Source organism: Hyperoodon ampullatus (genome assembly GCF_949752795.1).
Source record: "Hyperoodon ampullatus genome assembly, chromosome: 4".
NCBI classification, from domain to species: domain Eukaryota; kingdom Metazoa; phylum Chordata; class Mammalia; order Artiodactyla; family Ziphiidae; genus Hyperoodon; species Hyperoodon ampullatus.
This window is the reverse complement of record NC_136917.1, coordinates 159851108-159863996: the sequence shown is the minus strand read 5'-3', so window position 1 is coordinate 159863996 and position 12889 is coordinate 159851108.

Below are 12889 nucleotides of genomic sequence, written 5' to 3'. Positions count from 1 at the left end.
TTACATTCTCTGAAGCATTTTCTTCATTGCTTCAGTTGCTTCTTCTTTATCGTTCAGTGCCATTCTGAGTCTTTGGAGCCTCCAATCACTCCAATCACTCACTTCCAATCACTCATTACAGAATTCTGAATACTTCCTTCACTAGGATTTTAGCCCCTGTAGAGAAATAAGCTGGTAAAATAAGAGCTGGATATGCTTTTCTATGATATAAAGCAATGATTTATGGACTGCACCATGGCAGATTAAATTTATTATTTTATTTTATATATTTCCTAAGGGTGGAAATACAGTTTTGTTCTCCTACAGTATTCAATTAAATATTCTCAAGTTTTCAAGTTAAACTGGTTTTATTCTTATAGATGCATATAATAATAGATACACATTATCTGAATAGTAAAATATACCACCATCCCTAAAATTTGTATACGTCTGTAGCATTCCTAGCTCTGCACACATTAGGTCATGTGGTCTCAACATCTCTATAAGATAGATACAAGTAGCACCATTTCAGAAATAAGAAAACCAAGGATTATAGAATTTAACTCGCATTTTTAAATCATGCAAGATAGATAGATAGATAGATGATAGATAGATAGATAGATAGATAGATAGATAGATAGATAGATGGATGGATGGAATGTATGTACAAGCTATAACCCAAATAGGGAATTACATATGAAAGTCAGTGATATTTTCAGGTCTACTTGTAGTTCTAGTCACATTCTTTACTATAGATAAATATTCATGGAAATCATTACAATAATCTTTTCTTAGTAATAGGAAAATGAAAGCTTACATTTTAACTAAGTAGAAAGATTTTGAACAATTTCTAAACTAATTTATCTGAGCTAGACTATATTTCTATTCAACTAAAAAAACCACCATATGTTCCTTTTTTTAGAGAAATGTATTCGTCTCTGTTCAGTTGACCATGTGTTTTATTTTTGTCTATGAAATACGTATGGTTGTAAAATATTATACCACTTCTGGGAAGAAGCCTTATGATCTATCATGTGGAGCACTGACTGTGTCTTCTTACTTCCACCTCTGTGATCATGGAAGTCTGAATTCACATTGAGTCCCATAAGCGTTGACCCTTATGAATTTCAATAAACTGCATCTCTGGATAACCTGTGATAGGCATGTAGAACAACTGCTACATAAACTTTTTTTAAGCTGCTAAATTTGGAGACTTCTTTATTTGTCATAGCATAACTCAGCCAATCAAAGTTGACAGAGAACTTTTTTTAAAGTTAAGATAAGTGTATATAAAATTTATGACCATCACATAAATTCCCTGAATTTGAAGTGAATCCATCATTTCAAAGATAGATGTGCTAAATCTGGACAGAGCTCATATTACACAGTTCCTTCTTAAGCTTGGTATTATTATGACACAGTGCTGGCACATAAAATATTGAAAATTAGTTTACATTTTTATTTATTTAGATTAAATTTAATTAAGTGTGCAGCTGTAATATCTCGTATTGCCTACATTATGAGGGTAAAATTTTAGGAAAGGGCTATTGATCTCAAGAATGGTAAAAATAGATTTTAAAATACATTGATTTAAGAAATAACCAAGTCACAGCCTAAGGACACTTCCTCATGCATGCTAAATGCATTTTCATGAACTCTTTCTAATTTGTCATTTACAAATTTAGAGAAAAGTCTACATGCAAATTTTGGCCTAATGAAATAGGAGAAGTCTCTTTGTAAAAATCAGTCAATGAATCTATACTTTGCCAAAACAATATATATACACACAAAACTATTTGAAATAAAATTTATCTAAAAATATAAAATGCTCTAAATGAGATTTTCAACATGTCTATTTAAATGGAAGTGTTATAAACTTTAGATATATAAATTAGTTTTCAAGGCTTCAATAGCTATTAATAATTTGTTTTAAAATAAAAATAGATTAGTACCATTCAAGGAAAAATAAAAAATATTTCCCTAAAATCACAAGCGTGCTCTACAAAATATACATAACTTTTGTTCATGAAATACATCAACATATCTTCCCCATGATAAAAGGTAATCAATAATTTTTGCCAGGCTTTATATTTGTAAATTTCCCCAAATGAGTTTAGTCAATTGAAGAAAAATGAGTTATGTATTTACAGGTAACTCAAATTGACAAAACCTGTGTTGCTTAACAGTCCTCAATAAATATAGTTGCAACCAAAGATACAAGATGTTGTATCGCCTGTGGTGCCTCTGATCACTAACCTGTGGATGTTAGAAACAAATCAATATGATAGATGTGGTTTTTTTGACAGGACACTAGAACATTCTGAAAATATAAACATTATTATTAAATCATGCTTTAGTATGAAAATAGGAGAGGTAAATATTAATGAGTCTTTTGTGAATGGATGAATTTACTCTCGAAAAGACTTCCCCTTCATAGTAAAATGGCAGATTTATAGAAATAAATCCTTCTGAAGTACAATTAAATCACATTAATATTGAACACAGCAATGTTAACTCCAGAGGGATTTTGAGCCATTGCATTAGCATTTAGGAAATAAGAAGTGTTTCCTAGTTACTATGCTGGACTCTATTTCTCCCAGAAAGCAATGTCTCTGATAAGTGCTGTGGACATCTTAGTTTGCTCTTTTGCTTCTTTGAGACTGTCTAATATAAGCCCTTTTAACAAATCCTGCTGCATGTGATGCAGGATTCTGCTTTTTTTTTTTTTTCTTTTAATCACAAAGTTTGAAAGTTTGATGAAACTTTTTATCCTTTCCCAGCTAAAATGGACATACTGACAGACAATTGCACAGGTATTTTCAGGGGCTTCATGAAAACCCATGAAGTCCATCCTGGACTTTTTCATCATTAGAGAAATCCTGGATATGGTGGTTTCAACTGTTTTTCAAGCCTGTTCAGGCAAATGGTTAATTGTTGGTCTGAAGTTTGCCTCCAGACCCAGGATGCTTAGAATGACTGGTTTTCCATTCTTGCAGCACTGAGGTACAGATTATACAAGTTGAAAAAATGTACAAAATAATTACTGTCAGTTTTTACCTGGTTTTCAGAATTCTTAAAAGGGACACTCCTGATTAAGGAGTTGCAGCTTCACTGGTAGGTATAATCTCGGCACATGTGCCCAGGGGAGGGCACATGAAATACATGGTATATACAGAAGTCTAGAAGGAAGAGGTGACCTCCCTGAGCTGAAGGAGTCTGAGCCTGCTTCAAGTTTCTCTTTTTGACAAGAGAGGAGAGAAGTAGATTAAAGTGCCTAGGAAACGGTGCTTGACATGTTGTGGGACTTCCAAATACAACTCTCTTTTTTTTTTTTCCTCTGAGTTGCTTTGCTTCCTTATATTGTCTAAATCTAACTAAACTGGTGTAAGGAAGATTCTCAATGAATCTTTGGTCAATTCTAAATCTAGGTCCACTGATGTCGATTTGATGGTCCTATAGAAACTTTTAAATACAAGAATGCATGCTCTCTCAAATATGTTTGAAGTTCCCTAGACGTGTCTTGTAATTTTTAATTTTTTTAAGTCCATGCGTATAGTATTATGTGTGCTTGCTTATATTTCTAAGATGGGTAAAATTACACTGCAGTACTGCATTAGGGTTGTATCTATTTGTTTCCAGATCCACATTCCATGATAATGAAACTGTTCAGTCCAGAAATCTTGCTGAAATACTGATAAGTGGCAGGGTTGGTTAAAGCCTGGATAAATCTTGTTCCCTTTTCCTGAAATCTGACCTACAATATAAAGGGGGCATGTCCTGGCAGTGATAGATGGAATGGAATAGTCTTGATATCTTGAGAGAACAAAGCAACCTTTACAGGTTTTTGCAAATATACTTTGGAAAATTCACAGCCCATCAATATGAAGGGTTGGGGGGGGCATTAAGTAAAGAGAGGACAATGAAGTTGGAGTGAAGGGAGAAATTGTAAATTCAGTAGAGGAATGTCAAGACTCTCATGAAAATGGAGAGAATGAAGGGGAGAGATAGATGGAGAACAAGGGCTCAGCTATTTCCTAGAGATGCCTTCTTTTCCCTATGACTTTCCATAGGGAAAAGATTATAAAACATCTTTTACTCAGCACTGCCTGAGTCTATCTGTGTTCTTGCAACTAGGGGGAAAAATGCCTTACCAGAAGAAAAAGAGTCATTTTAAGAAATATTTTGTGTTTTGTGTTGGGTTTTTTAGAATCAAAAACTGAGAAGCCCAAGTGAATTAAAATGGTATCCAAGGGAAATCATTTTAATAAGGCATCACTTATTAAAATGTTTTGCAAAAGAATACATACCTCCATGATCAACACTATGTTAACAGGTATAAACCTTTATTTTTGACTTAAGAAAGAGAACTCTGCTTTTTAATTTCTTTGCTTCCTTTTGAATCCTTGATTTCTTTCAATATATAACAATTATAAAAATGATTATACTTAATTGTAGTTATCTCTTTATGGATAATATTGTGATCATTTGATTATTTTCTATCTTTATAAATTGATGGTATGTTTCTCACAGACAGGATGATCTCATTTATTTTGGTGTGTGCAGAACAAATGGAAGATGCTTATTCAATATTTATTTAATAAATAAATAATTTGTTCTATTTGTAAATTTACTAACACATTTTTATATATTCTCATTTTCTAGAGGATTTATTTCAAAATATAGTAATTTTTACACTGATGGAAAAAAATTGATTATCATCCATAGAAACGTGGGTGTGAAGAAATGAAATGGGAAAGGAAACACATATCAGAAAATTATTTTTTTCTTTTCCATCCACTAGGAAACTTTGGCACTCATACTTAAAATTCACTCTCCACAGGAGAATATATATTTTATTTCTTTTCTTTCTCCTGTAGTTCAACAAACAATAGAGTTTGTGTCAATCACTTCTTAGTTGCAAACCTTTTTGAAAGTGTATGAGGAATATTTTCATAAATAAAAAAATTCAGGCTAGCTTAACTACTCTACATGTTTATCTCAAGAAGTAATCTAGAAAATGCAACCTTTTTTAGTGTAATCAGTATTAATACGTTTAACCTTTTCACTACTACAAAAGTTGAAGGAAATCAAGGAAAATGAGATATTTTCAGATGATCTGGAAAAAATACTTTTTAGGGGGGAAGAAGGATTATGTTGATTGTTATATATCAGCAACTTATTTTGTAAATACTTAGTTAAAAAAGTGTTTGACCATTCAAAATAAGTCTTAATACAAATATAACTCTAATTAGCAATGTTCTACTTTATCGCTATGCTGATTTATATTATGCTAATTCTATTTTATTCTCTTCTATTCCACTATTCTATCATTATTACTTCCAAGCTTAATAAACTTGATGATACTCTGTCTAAAAATCCAAAACGGCTAGAAGAACAAAACAAACAAAAATAGGAAACAGGTAATAAAATTGTTGAAGTTCAGGACCAATATATAATACTTTAAAATAAGATATAATTACCTTAAAATTAGTATAGAAGATCATCAGGTACACAAGAATTGTGTGATAATTATTTAAGCTTGGAGATTTGATTCCCCAATTACTCACAAAGAATGTACTTCTAAGTAATGTGAGTGTGAGTCCAGTGGTTTTGCATTCTTAATACTTATATTTTCTCTGTTTCTCATATTTTCTCCCCAAGAGGGAAACCAACATTTAATAATGTCTATTTATCCAATATGACACACATAAGTAGTGTGCTGGTAAATTTAACTGGCTTTAGGAAAGGAAAAGCATGTGTAGTGTTGGCCAATTTTCATCTTGTAACTACTCTTACTGTTAAAGAATGAACTGTGTCCCCTCCAAAGATATGTTGCAGTCCTTACCTCCAGTACATCAGAAACTGAACTTTTTTGGAGATAAAGTATTTGCAGAGGCAATCAAGTAAAAATGAGGTCAGTAGGGTGAACCCTAATTCAAAAACAATAGTGATTCTCAAGAGTGAGATTACTGAGTCTAATGTTTAGTAGATATATAATGTAATGAAACAGTGCTTGATGGCTTTCTAAAATTACTTTAAAACTTGGACTCAGATACAGATAGGTACTCAGGGAGAATATCATGTCATGACTGAAATTATGTTGACACAAGCCTAAGAACTACCAGAGGCTTGGAGAGAATGTCATAGGGAAAAGCAACTCTGACTCCATATTAGATCTGTTTCTTTTACTTTAACCCTTGTATTCTACTGCTTTTGCTTTGAGTTCAGGATATTGCCTATAGCCTGAAATATACAGAATAGCCGATTTGCAAGACTGTGACATTTAAGGGTATAACACTTTCCATCCATATAGACATAAAAAGTTGCAGAGCAGACAATATGTTTGTCTTGTTGGACAGGTAGTGACCTGACCTAGGTGGGCAGCTGCAAGAACAAAGGATTCCTGCACTAAATGTGCAACAACCCACCACGCCCTTCCCTCACATGGCCTTTAGAAATGCTTTGCTGAAACCCTTCAGAGAGTTCTGGGTTTTGGGGGCACAAACCACCCATCTCCTTGTATGTTCCTGCAATAAACTTTTCTCTGCTCCAAAATCCAACATTTCCATATTGTTTGGCTTCACTGTGCGCCATCTACATGAACTTGCGTTCAGTAACAGGAAGACTTGAAAGACTGCTTCCCCAGCACCATTGGAGGAGGATGGCCCTGCTAACTTCATCATAGACTTCTAGCCTCTGGAACTGTGAGACCACAGATTTCTGTTGTTTAATCCTGTCAGTTTGTGCTATTTCATTACCACAGCCTTAGGCAACAAATACACTCATTATGTCTGATTTCAGACTGCTAACATGGAATCTTGAAAATTTAACAATTTGCTCACTTTCACAAACCATTATGAGTCAGTTTCAGCACACTTTTAGACCATTACTATTACATGTTTTTTAATAGAAATTTTTTACGTTTCACCTTTTTCTTAAATATTCTTCTAAATTTTCTTTTAAAAATGATGTCGTAAAAAGAAAAAAAGAAACACTGCATGAAAAATAAGAGACTTTCTTAAAGAAGTTATATAAGTAGATCTTAAATGATGTGTTTATCTGGTTAGACTGAGCTGTGGAAGAACAGATCCAGGAAAAAAATTGCTATATATTAGTAAACTATATATTAAATGAAAAAAATGTTGCAATCTAAGGAAATTTTTTTTAAATAACAGATAATAGGGCTTCCCTGGTGGCACAGTTGTTGAGAGTCTGCCTGCCAATGCAGGGGACACAGGTTCGTACCCTGGTCTGGGAAGTTCCCACATGCCATGGAGCAGCTGGGCCTGTGAGACATGGCCACTGAGTCTGCACTTCCAGAACCTGTGCTCTGCAACGGGAGAGGCCACAACAGTGAGAGGCCCACGTACCACAAAAAAATAATAATAATAAATTAAAAAATAACAGATAATAAACACATCATTCAAGAAGTAATCTGTGTTTTATTGTTTAGCTTGGATCTTCTTCCCTATCTTTTAATTTTCAACTTTTAGTTATTTACTTTGCTTTAACTGTCAATTGTTTTTGCTTTTTTCCTTCTTGGAGACAATCCCTTTTGTATCACTTCATGTGTACAGATAAGCACATATGATACTTGAATATATAATATTCATGGATGCTACATATTCAAATATCACATATGCTGTTTTTTTAAACAATCCTTAATGCCCACAGTTTTATAGATTAACTCCCCATTTCTATGATCAACATTAAGAACCTTGTGTATACGGTCAATGCCTTTATAGGTATTCTCAACAACACTAAAAGGACATAATATAATTATTTCACAAAGTACTATAATTATTTAACAGATAAGAAGACTAAGAAACAGAGAAATTAAGTAAATTTTCCAAGGACAAACAAATAGTCAGTATTGGATTCCAGAATCTGCACTCTAAAAAAAAAGCACAATATGCTGTATCTCATTTTCATTATAAACCAGTAGATTTATTTCTTAAGTTTTGATTCCTTGGAGTAAGATTACTGAGTATAATGTTTGGTGGATTTTTAATTTAATGAAATAGTGCTAGATGGCTTTCCAAATTTACTTTATTGTTTTATGTTTCTTCCTCATTTTCCCATATTGCTTCAAGAAGTCAGTTTGTTTGTTTTCAATTTTTGCCATTCTGGTATGTAATAAAGTATATCTCTTTGTTTCATTATTTTTTTCTCAGATTTAGGAATATGGACAACTTTCTCTAGATCATTAGATATTTGATTGATGTTACTCTGAATTTCCTGTTTAATCATTCACCCATTTTTTATTCAGTTTGCATATCTTATTAAATTCATCTTCATACACCTCATAAATATATTTTTTCAATTCATTTTCTTTTTAATAGCTTTAGATATCTCTTGATCTACATTAAGTATGTAATCAAAAGTTTATTTCATCTTTTACAGCTCCAGATTTGGTCTATTCATTAAACATGTCATGTCCACAACTCAAAATATGGAAAGGAATATTACTAATAATTTTGAAACTCTCTGTTTGCCACTATCTGATTTCATTCACCCATATTCAGTAATAACCACTCCTTTGAATTGTCTATTAATCAGGCTTTAATTTTCCTATTTTATAAAATATGTATATATTCTTTCCTTTTCTTTTTTTTTTTTTTTTTTTTTTTTGCGGTACTTCGGCCTCTCACTGTTGTGGCCTCTCCCGTTACGGAGCACAGGCTCTGGATGTGCAGGCTCAATGGCCATGGCTCACGGGTCCAGCCACTCCACTGCATGTGGGATCTTCCCGGACCAGGGCATGAACCCGTGTCCCCTGCATCGGCAGGCGGACGCTCAAACACTGTGCCACCAGGGAAGCCCTGTGTGCCAGATTTTTGTAAACAAGTTACTCCCACCTCCACAGAATGAACTTTCAAAGTACGTTTATGGGAATATTTATAGGTACTTCAATGCTGTGAAGGAAAGTGCATGTCTCTTCTCTAACTTCTCATGAAATGATCTCACACTGATATACACATTAATAAACCTACTTCTAAACTTCCTGGAATAATTCTAAACTTCAAAAAATATATACAAATCTGAGGTTATGGTTGAACAAAACTATTCAATACTGAGTTTGAAGTAAGAGGGTTATTATCAACTATTATATAGTTCAACATTCAGAACTCTTGATGTCCAAGAATAACATCTAAATGAGAAAGCCCTGGGAGGGGCCTACTGGGCTTGTCTCTCCATCACCTCTCTTTGTTCATATCCATTTATGGGCTCTATTTAGTCTGTTCTGCACATTCTTTAAAGTAGTTGTATTAATCCTAACTGGTTGTTGTAACTGTTTGCCTTCATAGGAAACTGATCCTTTATGAAATACTCTTAACAGCTTTTGATAAAACTAGTCAGACAATGCTGACCTCTGAATGAGTTTCAAAGATAAAGAGAATGGGGAAAAGGTGGAGGAAACACGAGTAGTGGAAATCACTCTAGAAATTTTATATTTGAAATGCCCAGAAGGAATTACTGTTGGAAATGTGCAGCCAAGGAACATCTGTAACTCAGTAGAGGAATCTGCTTGGAGTCCATGATTCAAAGTCAGCGCGTATTTGTCATCATTTTCCACTTTATTTATTGGCTCCAAAATAACATACTGTGGGGTCATTATGAGGATAAGATATTTTACACCTGGCAAATTAAAGAAACTACTAATTTAAAAGGTACTGAAAATGGACCCATATATTAAAGAGATTGTTGCATTTTGAGGCACAAGTCCTCACAAAGGGAAAATCAATGCTAAAATTCTCTATTCTATATTTCCTATTATTTAGAAAATCATTCTTCTCTCCATTGAAGGAGGAAAGACAATTTTTTTTTTAAATAATTTAACTCCTCAGATCATTTTCAGCTTTGAATCTGTGTTTCCACCTGTACCTCTGGGCTCTGAACTCTGTGAAATGCTGCTCTTCTGCAAATGTCCACACACAAAATGAATCTTGTCTTCTTTTTCATTTCAGTTCCCTTAGAGCAATTACAGGGAAGAGGGAGAGAAAGAGTCACAAGAGTGCGGAGTGTAGAAGGAGCTTAATGAGGGACCACAGGGGTTGGGGAGAAGTGGAAAGCACTGAAATGGGAGCCTGGGAGCAATTTCTCCCACTGCAATTGACCTGAGGCAAAGCTTGCTCATTTTCCTTGTGACCAAGCAAATAGACAATGCATTTGCCATGGGGACCCAGATATTTTACTATGTATATTGTTAAAAAATATACAGCCATTATTAAAAGTGGTGAAGAGAAATTTGAAAACCTCTCCTTTAGAAACATTTCCTGTATACGTAATCCACCCGGAGAAACCGAAAATAGAAACCGAAAACACTACCTTTAAATTGCAGAGTGTAAGTAAAAGTAAGCCTAGGGTTGGTCTTATGAAGATCATAAAACATATAATAACATATGTGCTGCAGTAAATATAAAAAGCTGAGAGAAAGTGAAACTATGCAACTCTAATTTGTACCTCCATTTTTTAAGTCAATAAGTAAGAAAAATTATATTCCATGTATAAAAAATAAATGGAAAATGGATGATGGAACCACAGCTTATGGCAGCCTCTGGCATATTTGTGTATGTGTGTATCTCTGTGTATGGTCTTCTTCTCTTTAGAATGGATGGTATAGAGTGTGGGTGGAGGTGTAGAGAACAGAGGAGCATCTATGAATCAACTTTGTACTTAATACAGTTGTTAAACTTAATCTTTGCCCACAAGTGTCCTAATGTTTTCAAACCCAAGTTCATGTGTCCAATGAACAGTGAGGCCACACAAACCGAAACGTGGTGTTTGGAGCAGAGAAAGGTTTATTGCAAGGGCCAAACATGGAGAACAGGTGGTTCATGCTCAAGAAATCCAAACTCCCCAATGGGCTTTAGGGAAGAGTGTTGAAAGGTAAATTTGGTGGGGTGGGGGATTTTGCAGGGCCTGTGATGTTCCTCTGATTGGTTGGTGGGGTGGTAACAGTGCTGTGTTCCAGGAATCTCAGTCATCAGCCTTCTGCTTCCAACCAGTATGAGGTCTACTCTTGGCTCAGCCTAAAGTTACCATTCTCCAGTGGGGCCCAGCTCCTGTAGAACTCAATGATATGTACCAGATTGCTATGCACATCCCCCAAGAGGAATGGGGACCCTGCCCTGTCACTGTAGTATTGCTTCCTTTTTTTATTATTAACTTTTAGTGGATTATAGTTGCTTTACAATGTTGTGTTAGTTTCTTGCTGTACAGCAAAGTGAATCAGTTGTATGTATACATATATCCACTCTTATTTCGATTTCCTTCCCATTTAAATCATCACAGAGCACTGAGTAGAGTTTCCTGTGCTATACAGTGGGTTCTCATTAGTTATCTATTTTATACATAGTTGTGTACATATGTCAATCCAAATCTCCCAATTCATCCCACTCCCCCTTCCCCTCTTGGTAACCATGAGTTTTTTATCTACAACTGTGACCCTATTTCTGTTTTGCAAATAAGTTCATCTCTACCATTTTTCTAGATTCCACATATAAGTGATATTATATGGTATTTGTTTTTTCTCTTTATGATTTAGTTCAGTCTGTATGACAGTTTCTAGGTCCATCCATGTCTCTGTAAATGGTACTATTTTGTTCCTTTTTATAGCTGGGTAATATTCCATTCTACATATGTACCACATCTTCTTTATCCATTCCACTGGAAATGGACATTTTGGTTGCTTCCATGTCCTGGCTGTTGTAAATAGTGTTGCAATGAACATCGGGGTGCATGCATCCTTTTGAATTATGGTTTTCTCTGGATATATGTCTAGGAGTGGGATTTCTAGGTCATAAGTTAGCTCTATTTTTAATTTTTTTAAGGAAACTCCATACTGTTCTCCACAGTGGCTGTAGCAATTTACATTCCCACCAACAGTGTAGGAGGGTTCCGTTTTCTCCACACCCTCTACAGAATTTATTGTTTGTAGAATTTTTGATGATGGCCATTCTGATTGGTGTGAGGTGATACCTCACTGTAGTTTTGATTTGCATTTCTCTAATAATTAGTGTTGTTGAGCATCTTTTCACGTGTTTCTTGGCCATCTGTATGTCTTTTCTGGAGAAATTTCTATTTAGGTCTTCTGCCCTCTTTTTGATTGGGTGATTTCATTTTTTGATATTGAGCTGCATGAGCTATTTGTATATTTTGGAGACTAATCCCTTGTCAGTTGCTTCGTTTGCAAATATTTTTTCCCATTCTGAGTGTTGTCTTGGTAAGGGTGCAGGATACAAATTCAATACACAGAAATATCTTGCATTCCTATACACTAACAGTGAAAGAGCAGAAAGAGAGATTGAGGAAACAATCCCATTTACCATCACATCAAAAAGAATAAAACACCTACTTAAGGAGGCAAAATACCTGTACTCAGATAACTCTAAGATACTGATGAAGGAAATCAAAGATGACACAAGCAGATGGAGAGATATACCATGTTCTTGGATTGGAAGAATCAGTATTGTGAAAATGACTATATTATCCAAAGCAATCAATCCCTATCAAATTACCAAGGGCATTTTTCACAGAATTAGAATAAAAAAAAAATACACTTTCTATGGAAACACAAAAGACCCCAAATAGAGAAAGCAATCTTGAGAAAGAAGGATGGAGCTGGAGAAATCAGGCCCCCTGACTCAAGAATATACTACAAAGCTACAGTAATCAATACAGTATGGTACTGGCACAAAAACAGAAATATAGATCAATGGAGTGGGATAGAGAGTCCAGACATAAACCCACCCACCTATGGCCACCTAATCTATGACAACACAGGTAAGAATAAACAATGGAGAAAAGACAGTCTCTTCAATAAGTGGTGCTGGGAAAACTGGACAGCTATATGTAAAAGAATGAAATTAGAACACTCCCTAACACCATGCACAAAAATAAACTCAAA